The 19,817-nt window shown below is 40.8% G+C and overlaps 1 long non-coding RNA gene across 9 annotated transcripts in view; it reads right to left on the bottom strand.

Annotated features, from left to right (window-relative positions):
* LOC109551786 (uncharacterized) overlaps positions 1-19,817 on the bottom strand; it is an 86,607-nt gene that overhangs the window by 64,899 nt on the left and 1,891 nt on the right. For 4 of the 9 annotated variants that reach the window (XR_012330268.1, XR_012330263.1, XR_012330271.1 and 1 more), the window contains exons 2-4: positions 2,387-2,468; positions 284-474; positions 25-133 (exon numbers count right to left, since the gene is read on the bottom strand). This is a non-coding gene — a long non-coding RNA (uncharacterized lncRNA). The remainder of the gene's footprint in view (positions 1-24; positions 134-283; positions 475-2,386; positions 2,469-19,817) is intronic. The other 5 variants (XR_012330265.1, XR_012330269.1, XR_012330270.1 and 2 more) reach the window with 2 other exon arrangements.

Raw genomic sequence — 19,817 nt, 5'->3', positions numbered from 1 at the left:
GGGGTGGGGGAGAATGAAAGTTACCTTCAAGGTTTTGAAAGTCTGCCATACGATGTAGGGATGAGGTGTTTCAACTCTGTTGCTTCTGAGGACAGACTCCAACTCTGTAGAAAGATGCTCCAGGGACACCGTTCTGGTTCCCACAGAAGGAACAAAACTTTCTAAAAAAAAGCTCCCAATAGTGGTAGCCTGGGGGAAAGGGAACCCTATCCCTCCCATCTCTTAGGTGGCTGGCCAGGGCTAACTGGCAACCTTCACCCAGACCTTCACATATTTACATTACCTGCCTTGAATTTACAACTCTTGAAAATGCTGAATCGGTGTCTGCCTGACCATCTGCCCATTTCCAGACCTCTGGCTTCAGTGGAAAGTTGGACCAGTGTCCTCCAAGCTTCCTTCCAAGGGAGCCATTCATGACTTCTTGATTCCATTATGGAGCCTTGAATTCCACAATGTTTTAGAAACCGGTTATCCCTGTTATATAGATGAAGAAATATCAGAGGGCTCGGTAACCAGCAGAGTGAGAGGCAGATAACATCTCCCCCTCACACATAGATTCCTGCTCACACTTGAATAGCTACTTCTACACAACCAACCTTAGCGTTGTTACAGAGCAACTTAGCCCTAACCTTATTCTAGAAAATTGGTCTGGTCCCCAGTGGCCACTATATCATTTAGCTGAGAGCTTACTATCATTTCTAAGTTAATTTGTGAGTTAATTGTAAATGTCAGGAAGCTCTGACACTGCCAAAAATGGTAAATTATTGAGATAGACCAGGGTCAGAAGAATCCAAAATTGAATAAATTTGGTTGTTGATCAGTTTTTATCAAAAAAATATGTTGACATCCAAGGGGACCGGAATGCCCTCAGATATGAGTTGCCTCAGAAGACAGCCCTCCATGAAGTGGACCCTGGATTACGGGGTAAAAAATGTTTTCCAAAACAAAACAAAATGTTTTCCGATCCTAAGATTCCCATAATACTCCACAATCACAATGCCAATCACGTTTTCATCTAAATGACTATCCAACCTATAGAACTTTAAAAAGAGCTCAGTCCCTACCTCTGGATACATCCAGTTTGATGGTCTAAATGTGGTATCGAAAGTGGTTAAATTCTAAACCTCTGAACACGTGCATTACGGCCACTGGTAAAATAATGACTCGTCTTTTCCACACCACTGGGTTTGGCAGGTCTGTGCTTCAGGAATAGATATGCCTCCCATTCTTCTTGCCTTCTGACCTCTGTGGTTCCTTTTCCCCCGGCAAGGTCAAGCCCTTAACATCAGGATTATGTTGAAAGAAAGACGAATATTTTCCCCAAACTTCTGGAATTATCAGGATTATATAAAGTGGGGGCTGGCCTCCTTAGTAAAGGGAGAAAACGAAATCTCATTCCCAAATGATTCTGACCTGTATTGGCCTCCAAGTTTTGGCCAAATGATGCCTCTTTTTTGCCCACATGGCTGTATTTACCATAATCTGTGTCTCTCCATTCTCAGCAGTACAGTCCTCATGGTAATGATGCCACTAACTCCCATTTGTTACGGATTAATCCACAGCATATTGGAAAACGGAGTTAAAGTGGAATGCAATGGTAATTAAGCAAAAGATGTCAGAGAGCCTTTACTTTTAACTTCTTTTGCAAAAATCATTCTTGAGGAGTGGCAAACTGAAAAACCACATCCTGACACAGCATCCACAGTCAATTAGCCCCTTCCCTGAGTGAGAAAATGCACGCTTTCCTTGCAGAGGATCTGTGTTAAACATCTTACCTGGAAGACAACATTCAGTTCCCCATTCATTGACATTTTAAGGCAAGTAACAACAGGGTTTTTCTAGCTGCATTTCTCTACCCTCAGACACACAGGTCAAAAGAGAAGGCAATGTTAGGCTGAAATTTCTGTAATTTACAATCTCCAGCTTGTGGGCCAGAGCCAAAGGGCTCTTGGCTACAAAGTGTAAACAGAGCATTGTTGCCTCTTAATCTGGGTAATTGGTCCCAAATGCTGTTGCCACTTTTCAGATCAGATGCTTTACATACTTTTTAAAGAACCTGGAACTTTTCTCCTTTGGCAGAGAAAAGTTTGGTGCATTAACTCAGTCTTTTCATCAGCACTAAGACTCCTATAAACAGCCATGTGATTTCATTTGGGGGCCTGTAAACACAGGAGACTGGGGGCCCGCTTGGAGAGTTCCAGTCCATGTTTGAATGTTCATCCATCTATCGTTTGCTCCCCCATCCAAGCCAACTTCAGAGTGTTTACTTAACATACATAGCTTCTGCAAAAGTTGAGCAGACAGGCCACCTCCTAGAGGGTGCCCCCAGTTATCAGAAGCCAGGTTATGTCCCATTCCAGCAGAACGTGTTCTTATCAGTACATGCCTTAAGTGTGATGCACCGCAGTAAATTTGGCCTAAAACCAGTTGTTCTGTGACATCATCTTCTGGGAGAAGTCCTGGGGATGCTGTGGGAGAGAAGACAGTGTATGGTGTTCTGGGAGGAGACGAGGCTTGGGACGATGCAGGGGGACCACAGGCTGCATGACCCTGGGCAGGTAACACAACCTCCCTGAGCCTCGGTTTTCATATCTACAAAATGGAGCTAATAATATAAACCTCACAAACTCATCATGAGAATTAAATGAGAAAGTGAATATAAAGGTTATGGGGGCATTCCACATACTATTATGAGGTAAAGTAATTTTAAAGACATATGGCTTAAAAAATACTTTACATCATAATAGTATATATATATTAATAATTGTATAGTATATATATATTACTATCATATAGTAATATATGTAATAGTATATATTATATATATATTTATATATATGTATGTGTATCTATATATATATATAATATATATATGCCTATCTTTCTGCTTCAACCTACACGAGGCAGGGAACATATTTTTGTTTTCCTGTGAAATCTCTGATTTAGGCTTCAGTATTCCAAGAAAATATAGCTTTCATTACTGGTCTTGCAAGAAAATGACAAAATCTGAGTTCCCTTAATTTGTTTTTCTCTTAGACCTTCCTCTTTACCTATTTCCAATCTCCCTGGTGACATTTGTAGGCCTTCATTTTCCTTCTAAATATTTCTAGAGTGCTATTGAGTTCTATATTAACTATTGCTTCTCCAAGTTTCCCTTATTTAGTTCTTCTGATCTTTCCTCCCAAGTCAATCTCTCACCCTGTCATTTTTGTACTTTTTTTCTTTGAATTCCAGTCCATTTATCTCTATCTCTTTGGCATTAAGGTAGTCTACATATGTAGCATTCCAAGTAGACACTCAGCAAAGACTTCAGGGAGATTTGGGACTTCGACTCCCTTCCTACTTCTGGGTTAAGAAGATTAGACAAGAATGAGCTTTCTCGACCTTGGTTTCTGCCATTACATTTACTTCTGTTCTCAGCAGTTAAAAATGGGAAAATACTTCTCCTATGTATAGTCTGTAGCAGTTTGTTTTCCAAACAACATTGCAATTATATTTTCTCTAGGGAGGCAGTATAGCATTGTGCTTAAGTACAGAGATTCCAGAACCAGGCATCCTGGCGTTCAAATCCCTTTTAGGAGCAGTGTAACCTTGGGCAAGTTATGTAATTTCCCTGTGCCTAGTCTTTCTTATCTGCAAAATGGAGATAATTGTGTTTGTTTGGTACTGCTATGGTCAACTAAGTTGAGTTAATACATGCAAAGTACTTAAAATTGTGCCTGGTTACAGTAAGCACTCAAGAAATGTTGGTTACGGACATTTCATTTAGATTCTCCTTTTTTAAAAAATCGTATGCGTATTTAACTGTCAGTTTCCCCTCTGGTCTCTCATATGTGGTCACATTTCCACATATATCATTGAAAATGGGCTTCATATACTGTTCTTCCCTACTTCAGAATGTTACAGGAAATACGAAATAAAATAGGACAAAACAGCAATTCCCAAAACATCTAGCTCTCTTCCCCAGCCCATCATCTCTTCATCATTAGCTAAAGTGGGATGAAAGTTTTATTATGAACCCAAAACACAACTGTAGTTTACCCCAAAGTGAGTGACTCTGGGTTAGCTTTAGGAAAATCTGGTTTGAATTTTAGGTGAACCTCCTTTTTACTCTCAAATGCCGAAAGAGGATTTACAGTTTCAGGTGGATACCAAATGAAATTTGGTAAGTTCATCTGAGTTTTACTTTGGGTTTGTCATTTGAATGAACTCAAATTTCATGCAGCCTTAATCCTTATATTTATGGTTTTCCTGCCATTTTCACCTCAGTTGATAAAAAACATTTTTAAATAAAAATTGAGACATGCTGTTCAATATTTCAGCAAATTGCAATATTTTAGAGCATATACATTTCTTTGTCTCAATAATATACAACTATGAGGAAAATACAGTTTTGGTAATATATGCTTTAATGAGTCATGTTATTTTTGCAAATATTCTCCTTTACTTCATACTGTGTTTATTAGCCACAAAATTCCAAGTTGACCAGACATTAATTAACAAGATTATCTATTTCTGTCAACATTTAAAGATCTGCAGCTGCATCAATTTTTAATCCCTGGCTCAGGTAAACCATGACTTTAAAATCAAATTTGTATAATATAAGCTTTCTCCAGTTTTACATTTCTTCCCCCCCAGAAGTCAGAAGCCCAGACTTTAGCTAATTTCCTCAAATTATATGCTAGAGGTTTGAGGAGATTTAAGGATAGATCTTTTATGTCAAAATGGTAGGTTCACAATTTGTGACTGATGATCTTGGACATATAAATGATATATGCCCATTAAATAAAGAGGCCTTTGGGATGAGAAGATTAGGCAAAAGTGAGTTTAGGGAAATTTCCAAATCCTACATTTGCAGAGATATGGGCAACATGCTTACAGTTTCTGTTTTATTATAAGGCAAAATAATCTTAAATAACTTATATATTGAGACTAATATATCAATGAGATTAAAAAGATTATTTGCCTAGAAGTGCATTTTTCACTCCAATAGTTAACTAGAAGCTTTGCAGTTACATTACTTTGAATACCTACTTTTCTTAATGGAACTAAACAAAGTTACCCTGGGATTTAAAAAAAAAAAAATTCTCTTAAGAAATGTGCATTAGATAAAATTTCTCCCAAATACTACTGACACTTTTTCATAAATTAACCACACTTTATATTATTTAAAAAATTAAAACCTGAAAACACACACAAAAAATGTCACACGTTTTTTTCTTCTAATCTGTAGTCCCCAAATGACTGGTAATAAAAACAAACTTTACAACATCTTTGAGAATACCAAAGAACACCAGTCAAGATTATTTTGGCTAGAAAAGAAAGCAATTTTTATATTCAAAAATTTGGCCTTCGGACATATATACGCTACCAAATGTAAAATAGATAGCTAGTGGGAAGCAGCCACATAGCACAGCGAAATCAGCTCGGTGCTTTGTGACCACCTAGAGGGGTGGGATAGGGAGGGTGGAGGGAGGGAGATGCAAGAGGGAAGAGATATGGGGATGTATGTATATGTATAACTGATTCACTTTGTTATAACACAAAAACTAACACAACACTGTAAACCAATTATACTCCAATAAAGATGTTAAAAAAAAATTTTTTTGGCCTTCCTTAGTCAATTCCCAAAAGGGAAAAAATCAGCTAATCTTAGAAAGGTGGTAAATTTAAGTGATTCTGTAATCCAAGTTAGTCCTCAATCATGTTTTGAAATATGATGAAACAGTAAGGACCGGGAAAAGACATAGAAAATTTCAAAAGTAACTCCAAATAGAAACACCGAGCATTTCTTTAAGAGGCTTTCGGCTTCTAAATTAGAGGATGAATAGCGTCTAACTGGAAAATAGCAGCAAGTTTGTGCTAGCGTGCCCGCTTCATGGTATTCATGGCAACCAAAAAAGAAGAAAAATACTCCTAACGTATTCTATTACCGGATCATTTAAATCAGCATGAAACATATTTTTGTCGGTCACGTATTCCAGGTATCACCCTAGACAGCAAGTCAGCTAAATATGGACACATCCATACACAGGTTCTAACACTCATACAACAAACAACTGGGCATGCACGTACACTGGCATACGCATGCGCACACACAAACATATACGTCCGAAACCTGCCCAGGCTTCCCTCTGGGTCCTTGAAAACTCTGGCATATTGTAAACCCAGGAAAGAATTTTAATCTACATGGTTTTAAAATAGGAGCCTTTTAAATATGCTGCATACAATTTGTGATGGTCATCTCTAAGATGCTGCTCCATTATCCTTTTCCATTTGGAATGAATGAGGCTAATTAATTTCAGGCCATACTTGATGAGGTCAGCACCATACGAGGGGTGCGTGCTAGACATTGCTAATCTCTTTCAGCTGAGAGTGATGAATTAAAGATGAAGCATGCCTTTGCAGGCCTAATTTAGAATGTATATCAAAAAACCTACAGCCAATAATACTATACCCTACAACAAAGAAAAACTGGTTCACTCAAACTCCCTGAGTTGTGTTGATTTTAAAGACATTTTCAGTCCTCTTTCGAATTCCATCTGTGGATGGGTGAACCATATCAAGAAAATCAAGCCATCTCTCACACATAGCCATGTGGACAAAAAGTGGGATTAAAGGAAAGAAAGAAAGAAAACAGAAACAAAATACAACAATCAGGGTTTGATCCCTTATGTATTAAAATTCCACCTACACATTAGACTTTTTTTTTTTTTTTCTAGAGCTACCAGACTGACAAAGATCCCAAATTAGCAATACCTGTATTCAAGCAATGACCACCCAGCTCTGCTGAGACATTTCAAAGCAACATGCTAAATGAGGCAGCCTGTTGTTTTTAAAGCAGGTATCTTAATGAAGCTTATTAGGTTTTTCCATGTCTCTCTTTTGAAAGCCAATAGAGATTGACCAGGTAGATAATGTGATACCTTTTATAAAGCCAAGAAAGAAATTGTAATACTGATGCCTCCAGGCCAAAATGTTCTTATGAAGTTAATGCTGAGCCAACTTCCGAGTTGTGAAAATGGAGATACTCGCTGATCTAAACTCTAAAGAGAAGAAGGAATTAGTCTAAATTTCTCAAAGGTAACTACTCCAAGTCCCTAAGGGTGGCAAGAAAGGTGTTTCAGCCCAGAGAGTAGAGAATACACCTTGAAAAAAGTATTTCAACATACCTAGCAAGAGAAATCCTGACATTCTAATGAGTGGGCATTTCCTACTGGTGGCCACAATAACTCCTGCCTCTGTATCTCGGTAGCCTTCACTAGAAAAAAGCTGCTTCGAATTAGGTCCAATCTACATGCTGAATCAATCTTTCATCCCTTTGATTGCTTCTGAAAATATTTATATTTCTTAATAATGCACATTTTGTCTTGCAACTTCTGATTAAACCCAGACGGGGTTTCCCAAAGCAGCCAATGTATGTGGAAGGGTGATTTGGGACAGGAAAAGGAAGATAAAAAACACAGGTTTTTCCCATTGGGGAACCATTAGAGAATATAAATCTAGCAATTTTGGTTATGTAAGCATAAGAGGAGGGTTGTAATAAATACAGATTGGAATATTACAGTGACCTAATGGAGATTACAGAATATTTTTATTATTGTGTGATTCTTCATTGCAGCTTAAACTCTTCGGCTGGTTAGCTTAACAGATTTTATGAAAAATTATTGTGGGAGAGATTTAGGAAGATTTCATATTACAACCAATAATAACCCACACAAATTATCATATCAAAATAATTAGAGCAGCAAAATAGTTATAATAGGGACACGACGAGATCATCTAAAATTTTTTTTTTTTTTTTTTTTTGATGAATAAGGACCATAGTTTGGAAGATATTGGGGGAGGGAGGGTGGATTCCTGGTTTGGGGCCCAAGAGAAAAGGAGTCTAATTTCAACCCTGTCACCAATCAGCTGGGAGAACTTACAGAAGTCACCCAACCTCTCCAGACCTCAGGTTTTTCTTCTTGCTTTTATCTGGGAAATAAGGGAGGTAAAGTTCTCCTTGTAAGTTTTAAATTCTATGGTTTTGTAAAGCATTATCCTTGTCCTTAAGCATTCCGTGTTCTCTGAAAGCAGAGAGGAAGAAAAGAGACTTTGTCCAATGCTGTGTCCCCAATGCCAGTCTCTGAGAGATGGCAGTCACAACTTCTCAAAGTACCTCATTTGTCACTTGTCCCTGCTTGCCTCCTCAGACATGGCTGTCACTTTTCTGTTCCTTACTTCTTCTCTCTTAGAGACCATGACAAAAGGAAGCACCCAAAAGCAATGCCCATAGTTTCATTTGACCCAACCACCCATTTTAGAGATGAAGAAAATAAAGGCCAAAGAAGTGAAGGTCACATACTTAGTAACTGGTAAAGCTAGTATTTAAATCCAGGTCTATTTCCAAACCAGGATCTATTCTGCTATGACACACTGCCTCAGAGTCTGAGGGATTTTTATATTCCACAAATAAGTGGGTTTCTTGTGACCACTCAGTGCAGTTGAAGACTCCTTGCAATTGGAAACGGGAACATAGGATAGGGAAGTGGCTTTGAATGTAGACTTCCTGGATTTGAATAACATGTCACCAACTTACTAGCAATGTGAGTTTCAGGCAAGTCCCTAACCTCCATAAGCCTTGGTTTGCTTTTTATTTTTCTCTTGGATAATGGAAAATAACACCAACATCTACCTCAGAGTTGTGTAAGAGATTAAATAAAATACATGTGTATGTTTACCATAGTTCTGGTATATAGTCAATGTTGGCTGCTGTTAGTATCACCACCCTTTTCTTCTTCATTTACATAGAGAAAAACCCTGAAAGGATCCTAGGAAACCTAGGTATGAATTCTGACTGTGCTCCTATTAGTTCCATGGCCTCAGATAAGTCTTTGAGCCTCAGTTTACTCGTCAGCAAAATGGGAATTTAAAATATCAACCTTGCAGGATTTTAGTAAAAACCAAATGAGTTATGCATGTGCGAATAACTTTCATAAATAGGTAGAGTCCTATAAAAATACAAGGGTTGATGGTTTTATTAAAACATTATTATTCCTAGGTCAGAAAGCCTCTGGATGCTTAGAGCTGGTTAACAGATGATAAAAGAGATAACGCCACTGATTTGTTTCTCAAATAAATCTCCTTAGAAATGAGATACATGCAACACCATGTAATCATAAAAGAATAAATGCATTTCCTCAGTTATCACTGTTATCCATTTAATCCTATTCTACTGCTCTCTACCTAAATTTGCAATTCTCTCATAATTTTATCTTACCAGGGAATTAGAAGATGATTAGGTTGCAGGAGCAGGGTTTAGAACAGGAAAACAGCACTCTCTTCTTTGCCTTCCAAGTAATTAGAGAAAGAAATATCTCAAAGTAAAGAAAACACACTTTATGAAATATTCAATGACAGCTTCCAAGAAGTCTTCATACCTTGTTAAAATACTGTCAGACTTTGCCATTGACCAGCTGTCCATTGCACGTGAACTTAAAAATATATACATTATTGAGATACAACTTTTTTTAAGCTAAAGAAGCATCATGGGACGGGAATTGTTTTCTGAGTAGGATTAGTAAAGAGTTGGGGCCTAAAGGTGTATGTCTATTTTAAAAAGAAATTTTCTGATTGCAGATAACTTCTCAATTTGATTTAGTGTCGAACGATAGTGATGGGGTTGATAAGTGAGCATTCATCGGTAATTCATCTTGTGCTGGTAGAAATTTACAGCAAAGCAGTGCTTTCCCAACAGTGACAAGCCCTATTAATCTTCTTCAGACACATTTCAATAGGTGTTCCCATCTGTGGCCAGCATCTAAACATTCTGGCATCACTGGCGACTTGAAGACACCTTCATTTCAAGTTACACTCGTGAAAATGTGATACTAGATTGTACTCTATTTTTTAACCTAATTCTCTCTCCTCATTCAATTAGCCTTTCTTGCCTAGATTTTCTGCTCATGTGTAACATCATTTCCCAGGGAGAGCTCTCAAAGATTTGGTTTCTCAGAGATGCACAATCTCCCCCAAGGTTAACAACTAACAACTTTTTTACAAATTAAAATTGCATAGATTCCTGTTCTGGCAGTCACTGGCCTCAGATTGCATATGTCCTTAGAAAGTAGAACCTGCTCAAATACAGCATTGAGAGGCCTGAGGAAAAGAGGAAGTCTAGAAATTCCATTGTGTTCATATTCGGAATGCAATTTGTTATACTGAACTATGATGCTTAATTTCAGTGCAGGGGAATGCCGGGAAAAGGAGAAGCAATTAGGAAAACCGAAAAAAAAAATGAAACAGCAGCCAAGTGTTCAAAACAGCCACATGTACTCAACATAGTCAGTCTATAGGATAAAACCCCTCTCCTGTTCTTTGCATCTGCTGGAGGACCTCCAGTTAAGAAAGAAATACAATAAGCACTTTAGGGATAGCTTATTTCACTTAAATTGCCTTTATCTACAAACAACATGCTCTATCTGGCTGCAAGGTTAGTCTAGGTGAAAAATCTGGAGGGGGTGTTTGATTTTGGATTGCACCTAAGTGCTTTTTTGTGCCATTTCATCCTCATAATGGATTTGGTCTTGCAAGGTGGATTTGAACAGCATTTTTCTTGTTCACTTTAGAAATCATTCAAAAGAGAAAACTGGCTTACACATTCTTAGTTTAGAAAGGTTAGATCTACCTGCATCATGAATGGATATTTTTAACTTTACTGAACTTTTTTGTTTGCACGTGATCTGACATGTATGTGTGTTACTAGTATGTGTGTATGTATATATGCATATGTATGTGTGTGTATATGTGTATATATATATATGTAATAAAGATATTCATTCTCAGAAAGATCTCCCGCCTTCACACAAACTATTTTTCACAATAATCATCTGAGTTTTTTACAGATCTCAAAAACCTTATTGTAGGTGGCAAGTTTAAATGTGCCATATTAATAACTTGTTACCCAAGACAAATTAAGTCCTTATATGTCAAAAGCACTTGGCACTGTATTATCTACAAGACAAGTATTTATTGAATAAATGTTGAATCCAATTTCATTTTAATGTGACTGACTGTATGTTTCAGCCTCTTAGAGATAAAAACACTCAGACCCATAACTGTGTTGCAACATTACACCTAACTTGTCTATTTCTATTATTGTCTCCTAACTTAGAATATGGAAAGAAGGGTTTTTTTGTTTTGTTTTTTTGGGTTTTTTTGGTTGTTGTTCTGAAGAGCAAGGGAAGAGATAGAAAAACGGCTGGCATTCAGCCTAAAGAGAAATCATTGAAACAAATTAATCCTATGCCGTTTAAATTGACGTGGTAATCCATCATCAGAGAAGGCAAACTCTGAAAGCAATCTAGAATCTGCCCTGCTCTTTCACTAGCCCTGGAGGCACAAAGATGGATAGTAAAGGAAAGGGGGGGGGGGATCATAAAAGTTAGCGATGCCTTAGAAAATAATAAAATTGGTTATATCAGCTTTCACTGTCGTGCCTCTGAAAACCTTCTTTGGAAAGGAGAGGTTAACTTTCAACAGTTGCTTTCCAAACTTTACCTCAAAGTGGTAGGTCATCTGCAGTTGAGCTCAGAGAATCTGCCTCCTTCTTGAGGCTGCCAGGCTATGGACTAGAGTCTAACCACTGCAGGACCCACAGTTACACAGAAACTTTCCTTATAAGTGGTAAGGGTGGGGGTTAGGATTGGAGTTTCTTTGGGGTTTTGTTGTTGTTTTGTTTTTTGGTGGCGGAGAGTGGGAGGGAGTCTTTTCTTCTTTTTTCTCCTATAATTATCTTGTTTTGCACCCAATGAAAAAGCATGTTATTGTAATTTTTAAAGTAAAACTTCTGTAACATCCCTAAAAACGGAGGCAAGCCATCATGCCCTGTCACTTATCTGTGTTTTTTTTAATTCTGGAGGCTTATTTTTCAAATTTTCTTCACTTCAAAAAGCCTGTGATATGTTGTTAAAACTTGCTCAAAATTCAAAAATCATACAAAACTGAAGTGTCCCATCTTGGTAGATAAGATGAAAAAAGCCTTGTAAAGAGCTCCATTGTAAAAACAATGATTCTGTATTTCCAACACACTGAAGCCTAAGGTTTTTGTTTTTGATTTTGTTTTCCTCTTTAGCTTGTATATGTAGTGATGTTTTATTTTTTGTTATTAGGGTTTTTTTGGGGGGTAGTGCAGAAACTCACCTCTTTACTATTGTCTGGACATAGAAATTTGAACACAGAAGTGAATATTATTTTCCAATTTAATAATGCATTGAGCTATAAAGGCAAGACAATTTGAAAATATTTTTTAATCTCAAAATCTGCTAACAATAGACAGTACGTGAAGACAAAAACCCAGATACCTTAGTGCCAAAGGCAAGAAGGCAGAAGCACACGAATATAAACCATACCCAATAGCTGCCCTATTTAAATTTATCTAGGATAGAGTTTCTTCTAGTTTATTAAAACTTCACATGTTCCTGAAACTTCAGAGTAAACATCACACCTTTTCTCTATAATTAGAATTTTATTCACTTTTTTTAAAAAGGGGATGAGTAATTCTTGCATATGGACTAAACTTTTTTTAAAAGTATTTAAGCATAAAAGACAAATTAGAGGCATTTCCCTGCTAAACAAGAAGAGAACAAAAGGCTCGTATATAAAATATTCATCCACAGCCATGCCAGTTGCAATTTTAAGAGTTGTTCGGAAAGAATAGATTCAGGTGTTTGTAAGTGTGTTTGTTTTTAATGGAACCTGGGAAATTTAAATAGTAGCTCTTCATTAACTGAACATTCAATTGCACTTTCTGAGAAAGATCTGATGCCTTTGAATTTGTTTTCAATGTATAAACAATGACTTCAGCACAATAGTATATGATTTTAAAAGCTATTAAATTAATCAAAATCATATGAAAAAAGTCAATGAGTAACTAAGCATAATTATTGAAGACTATAAAGAAAAACATTGTTTAATATTTTTTAAACCCCATCCCCCCTCGCTTAAATTTCACTTCTTTCTATTTGGATGGCAATATGGCAACAAAGTATATGCAAAATAAAAAATTCCACCATAACTTTTGGAGTCAGTAAATACATTATTAACATGCATTCTGCAAGAAATAGGGTTGCCTAAATTTTTAACTTCTCCCTGACATGCGATGTAATGTGGTCCTGTCAATATATACCCAATGTGACATTTATCACTGAAGTCAATATTTTCTTCCTTCTACATTTTCACTTTTGTTTTAAACTATTTTAAGTGATATCATCTCAGTCAATTTACCTCAGTCAAGCACATTGTACTCCCTTTGATAAGGTTGATTAATTTATTATAAATTGTAATGTAGGGATAGGAAAGGTACCTTTCTGTGTCCTGTATTCAAAATAAAAAAGATCAGTGTAAATTTTATTTAAACATTACACTTTGTAAAGCCTCAAGTTGATACTTCCTATGGTCAAAAAAACTGAATATTATGTTAGCCTCCTCTCACTTTTGCACAGAAGTCCTTTATTTTTAATGTGTATGTTCAACATTTCAAGAAACCATCCATTTAAGAAGAGAAGTGCAGTTGATAGTTAATTAATTATGTTTTCTAAATTCATACATTATGTTTTTCTATTATGGCAGTATATCTGTCTTTGTCCATTTACTTACATCTCTAATTATATGCTTTATATTGAAACTGGGGTTTTTCTAAAAACCAACAGAATGGAAATTAGCCCTTGTTTTCTCCTTCTGAAATTCACCTTGAGTTTGTGGCTAAAGAAAATTAAGCAAGATAAATCCCCTTTGTTGTTCTGTTTGTATTTTCTTTAAGTACACTGATGCAGCTAATTAACAACATAAATTTACCTGGATATTTGCCTTACTAACACCTGCACATTTAAATGACTGGCACTTGATACCATTTGATTAATGCCTTTTTTGACATACCAAAAATGAACTGTCATTTTAAAGGTTTCATTACCAGTCTCCTAAGAGAAAAAAATACAGAATCAGACAACCTTTCCTCACCCTGTCCACTTCTAAATAAGAACTGATGTCCACATGGCTTTAGATATCTTTAAAACGTTCTCAGCTGGAGTTGCCTTGCAATATAATATTAAAAGCATATACAGCCCACATCAGACTTAGTTAAATGGGCAACAAATCCCTTATGCTAGCATCTATAGCTAGAGCCTATTCTCTTTTAATTCTTCAATTCATTGAAAAGTAAAATAAACAGAGTAGCATATTGTTGAATTTTAAAATAAATGTATTAGGCAAAAGATGTTCACCTCTTGTTTAAATGCCCTGCCAAAGCTACCAAACTGAAAACTGACGTTTTTACCTTGAAGTGTCTTTCCATGATTCTGCAAGGCACAACAGCTTTACCATTACTAAGTTGCTTCAGCTTGTATTTCAACAATAGAGATTCCAAGGAACTCATTCAAAACTCTTTTTTGCACTGTTTTCTGCCAGACCCTCAGCATGTACACATGAGTGACAGCCTCTGTCTAGTGCTTGAGTATATAAACCTTTAATCTATCATGGAACTTCTACCACCATAAGAATATATACACACCCATGTGCATATACCTTCATTCACATAACTATTATATAACTACTCATTAAAAATGCCACCAGGTGTGAAAACAGCAGAATGGATTTTCCTAATCTCATCTAGATTTCATGGCTATAATTTGGCTACTGACAAGATTCTAAATTAGCTTTTACTTAAATGAAAGAAGGTAAAACGTATATTAGGATTTGTATTTTTTAAAAAACCTCTCCCACAATAATTAATTGTTGCATATATGTTAGAATTATTTTTCAAGTGAACTGGGTGGTCAGTTAAATAGAAGAAAATATTTCACTACATTGTGTTTTCTTATTCCCTAAAGTCCATCTCCGTGGAGTGAGCTGCCTTGATGGATGAAACTGTTGTCTCTCAGAATGGAAACCCGCTTTCGTAGGAAGGGTGGGTGTGGGGGAGGACCAGTGAAAGACAGAGCTCTAAAATCCTTGCAACTAGAGTGAATTTACCTCCCCTCTCTCCCCCTTCTTCCCTTTCACCCTTCCTTCCTTTTTTGCTACAGCCCCTTTGGTACATTAGTGTAGTTAACCTTCGCTCTGGCCGAGACCAAGAAGGGTTAATGGAGACCCGGCTTCTGACAGCCTCCAGGTCAGCGATGCTCTCGAGCTTCCATCGCAGGAATTAGAGGATTACCGAGGAATGAATTCGAGGCACCAATCGCCTCACACCTGAACACATCACTCCAAGCCACTGGGATTCATACTTAAAAAAAAAAAAAAAAATTCTCCCTTCTGAAAAACGGTTAATTAGATCTGCAGTTATATTTCCTGTTGCACCGAGGAGCCAAGTAGGGCAGCCTGAACTGAATTCCTCAATCTGCCAAGGAAATCGAGCAATTTGGGGAGAGGGAAAATAAATAAATAAATAAATAAATAAATAAATAAATAAATAAATAAATAAATAAATAAATAAATAATAAAGCCAGCAAGCTATCGGTTTCTTCAGCAAGGGCAGATTTTTAGGAAAAGGTTAAGAGCGAGAAAGGGAAGAAGAAACGAAAAAAATTCTTCCCTTTCCTCACCTTCGGTCTCCCCTTTTCCCCCCGAAATTAGTGCCTTCTTGATTATTTGCAGCTGTTTCGAACCTCAAGGTTTGTTCACAGCAGCGACCGATGCCTCCCGCTTCCAGAGGTGAAAAGCCATTTTCGCGCCAGGACTTTGCTGCTTGAGTTTGGGGAGAAGGTTTTCTTCTCCTTCCTAGCAAACTCCACCCAAAGCCTTGCTAACTTCAGCGAGCCCCGCAAGGCTTTGCGCCCTCGCACTTTAGGCTTCTGCACCCAGCCTTGGGGCCACAGAACCATTTCCCTCGCTGGACTGTCGCTTGAGACCCCCAAAAGCTGATTTCCCGCCCTGGAGAGGACGGGGACATCCAGGGGGCGTCGTTGGTGTGTGTCACCCTGCCTCTGCCTTCCTGCTCCCCCTCAGACTTCCTCCCACCTGCCTAGGAGCCCCGAACCTGGAATCCACTTGCCCTGCGGTCCGCAGCGGGTTCCGCCACCCGGCGGCCGCCCTTGACACTGGGTGGGTGGGATGGAGAGGCAGCCCGCTGGGCTGGGCTGGGCCGCTGCGTCCTCTCTGGAACACTAGGGGAGACGAGGGGGCAGAGGTGCATCCGGGAGAAAGTTCGGGGATGCTGCGTGGCGCGCCGGGGGAAAATGCAACCCGTTTGGGCCACGTCGTTACTCCGGGAAGCTGCCTGGAGAGCCCGCGCTGTGCGGGAACCTGCCAGCATCTCCACGCCGGGCCTGCGATCCCCTTCCGTGGCCACCTGACCACTGGCACTCGCGACGTAGAGCCCCGTGGCGCCCAAGCGCTCTGCCCCGCGGCGGCCCGCGCAGCTCTCACCCAGCGCCAGCCCAGCCGCGCCGGGACGCGGCGGACTCCCTGCCGCTGGCTGCGCCCTCGCGTCTCCCGTCGAGGAGGGAGGGACACAGGCTTGCCCCCGGATGCTCTCTGGCGGTGGTCGGGTCGCCCCCCTCGAGGCTCGCTCCCCCCTCTCAGCCTCGCCAAATCCCTGAAAGCCCCGGCCCCCTTCGTCACCCCGGGGGCTTCTAATCACTCCGTATCGATTTCCCTAACTCTTTTCATCCAGTTGAAGACACATCTTAAAACACTCCAGCCCGGAGTGTGCTCTGGGCTTTATCCACACTAATAAAATGATTTACCCTTCTCTCTGCGCTCTCCTCACTGAGGAAAATCGTTCGAGCCCCGGCTATTTGTGTGTGATCAGTAAATATTTAGTGCGGTGACATCCTCAGCTAGGCTTCTGATCGATTCGGGGCCCACCGGGAGGTGCGCACGGTCAGGGCGGGGCCGCGCCGAGCCCGCCGAGGGGGCTCCTCCCGCCCTCGCCGCTGGCCGCTGATTTACGGCCTCTGCAACCAGCAAAGGGGGGCGAAAGCGCGCCGGGAAAATTGGCTTTTCAACCTTTTCACTTTTGACATTCAGCTGCCTCCCCAGGCTCTAATTCTCGCCCTACTCCCCCCTCCTCACCCCAACCAAGGGCGCCCCGTGCGCCCTGCGCGCCCTTCCTGCGGCAGCGCGCTGCGCTCGCGCCCCCGAGGCCCGGGGACCACCTAGCACAAGCCTACGCCTTGACGCGGGGAGGCCCAGTCCCCTGCCCTGGGAGTCGTCGCCTTCGGGGCGAAATGCACTCTGCCCGCCCACACCTCAGAGGGTGGAGGGGTTGTGGAGAAGCCGAGAGCTGCGGTGGCCCGGACGGGGAGCCACTGTCCTCGCTACCTTTTCTCCGACCCTCAGTCTTTTCCCCACTTCTGTGGCTGGTCCTCGACGCCCCTCGGGCCGGATGGCGTCGGGCGGGAACTTTACTTTCCTCGCAGAGACGCTCCCGTTTCCTTAGAAGCGGAAAAAGCGCTTAGCTTGGAGGAGTTGGAAGGGGGCCTCCTACCCTGATCTTGGCTGCCAGAGGGTTGCGGCCGCGGCAGTGAGAGTGTCCTCATCCCCACTGGCCTCCCCGAGGCGCACACTCCTTCCTTATTTCAGGGCCGCGCCCTGAATCTAGACACCAGGCAATGGGCCGACCTGGAGTAAGGCATGACACGCTCTCGCCCCCTCCTACAGACCCACCACCTCGGGCCGCTGCCTTGTCAGAGGAGGAAGATGTGAAAGATACTAACCCCCTGGGCTCCACCGCTCTGCAGTCGGGGGCACGGGCCTGAAAAACTCCAACACTGTTGCCCACCTGTTAGCGGCCCTGATCCCCTCTCACCTGAGGCCGAGGCTTCTGCAATTCCCCCCGGGTCCAGGGAGGGAGGTGAGCCACATCGCTGGTTCACGCACCCCTCCCCAGCGCTAGCACCCTCTCCTTTGTCGCACACGTGATTTTCTAAACCACTTTATCTGCAGACTATATCTTTATACTAATGCATACTTAATTGGTCCGTCTTGACTGTCCATATAAAACAATTTAATTAGGGTGCTTTCTTGCTTTGGAAAGCAAAGAAAAAAATCTGCCCAGTGCTTATTGTATTTAGCACCAATACAGGCAGAAAATGTAGCACAAGTTTTTGGTTGAAAGAGCACCTCTGTGCCCATTGAAGGGCGTTGATCCGAAAAGACAGAAAGGACAAGTAAAATCGATTTGAAGCGACCCTCTCTGTCCCTTTCACACCATTCAGAAACTCCATTCCTTCTAAGACAAAGACCAGAGCCTTGGGAATTCTCAGGGAAAAAGAGGACTCCAGTCCCACAAGCCTAGGGCACTTTTTAAAAACCTTCAATATTGCACTTAAAACCCGCTCTCGGTTCTGTGCCCCCCCCCCATGCGGGTTTCACTGGCACCCTCTCCAAAGCGTCAGGCGGCGTGGCTGACAAGCCCCCACTCCTCTGCGGGCTCGGCCTTCTGGCCAGGCCGGACCAGGCTTTTAGGGTTAGTGCAGCCCTCACCTTTGACCCCCAAGATCGAAGTGGCTGCCACACTGCAGAGTGCAAAGCTACAACCCAGGCCAGAGTTAAAACAAAACAGCAAAATATTTCTCTACTCCCAAACCCAGGGAAACCAGTTCTGGTTCAGCCGCCTGAGCCACCTTACCCAGTAATACCTCACTCAACTTTTTTTTTCTTCTTCTTTTGCAATGAACTGCCCTAGCCACCTCTAAAGCAGGGAACTTGGGTTGTCAGGGCTGCATCGCTGGGTAGCGGTGAGTTGTCCTCCATTAGGAACCCAAACACCAGGTTATCCGACAGGCGCCCTGGCTGGGGAAGGCAGTCATCGATCAGACCTGGCAGGAAAGGGAGGAGGGAGAGGAGGAGAGAGGAGGACGAGGGGAGGGGAGGAAACAGGCTGAGCTGTGATCACCTTCACCTGCCCTGAGCCCGGCCCCCCTGTTCAACTATCCCTCGACCTTCTGCTGGGGTTAAAGGGGGCGGGGGTGAAAGGGAGGGGGGCATCCCCAGTTACACAAGTGGCCTCCTTCTATAAGAGAATGAGTTCATCACCTCCCCAGAGAAGCCTCACCATCCATCCACTCGTATAACTGATGAGACAAACCACAAGGAAAAACTTCTGTAGCCCATATTTATGGTATTAATGAATAGTTAAAAAAAGATTTACACTTCTTATGATCAATATTCTGAGTTATTTCCCTCAAAGTATATAATTACAGTGTCTTCAGAGTTTTCATCATTGTTTGAGGTGGCAAAACTATTTGTAATTTTCATTAGCCAGTAAACATGTAATTAACATTCAGCACTGTGTTTAACTTAATTCCTGTTTAAGACAAGGACAAGAAGCAGCCGAAGAGGGTTAGTTCCATTTGTCAAGTCTGACATACATCTTACCATAACAGTTTCCTAAAATAAAAGATCCGTGTTTCCCCATTATTCTTCTCTTAAAACAAAACAAAAAAATTCCATTAGTTAAAACGGTATTAAACTGCGAGGGGAAGCATAGTTTATTCTCAAATTTTGCTAGTTACTGTATTCCTGCTTCCTTTATTCATTTTGGGAGGTGGATGTAGAGAGGGGGTGAATTAAGCATGCATTATCTGAAGACAGAAAGTGGGGAAACCCCTCCCCCCAAAGAAATAGGTTTCCTCTTCAGGAAAGTTCTAGAAGGGGAACTGGGAAGGGGGGACATGAATCCGCAGGGGAGAAGGAAAAATCACTTGGGGGGGGTTGAGTTAAAAGTAGAAAATGAGGATTTCAACGGATTCCTAGGAAAGATGTTGCCCTCCTGTTTCAAGTTCTATCTTTGATCTAGGGTGAGGGGAGCCTGTCTGCCAGTCTGCGAGGCTGCT

This window comes from Tursiops truncatus, chromosome 2 (genome assembly GCF_011762595.2).
Source record: "Tursiops truncatus isolate mTurTru1 chromosome 2, mTurTru1.mat.Y, whole genome shotgun sequence".
In the NCBI taxonomy this organism is placed as follows: domain Eukaryota; kingdom Metazoa; phylum Chordata; class Mammalia; order Artiodactyla; family Delphinidae; genus Tursiops; species Tursiops truncatus.
This window is presented reverse-complemented; position numbering and strand designations above follow the sequence as displayed.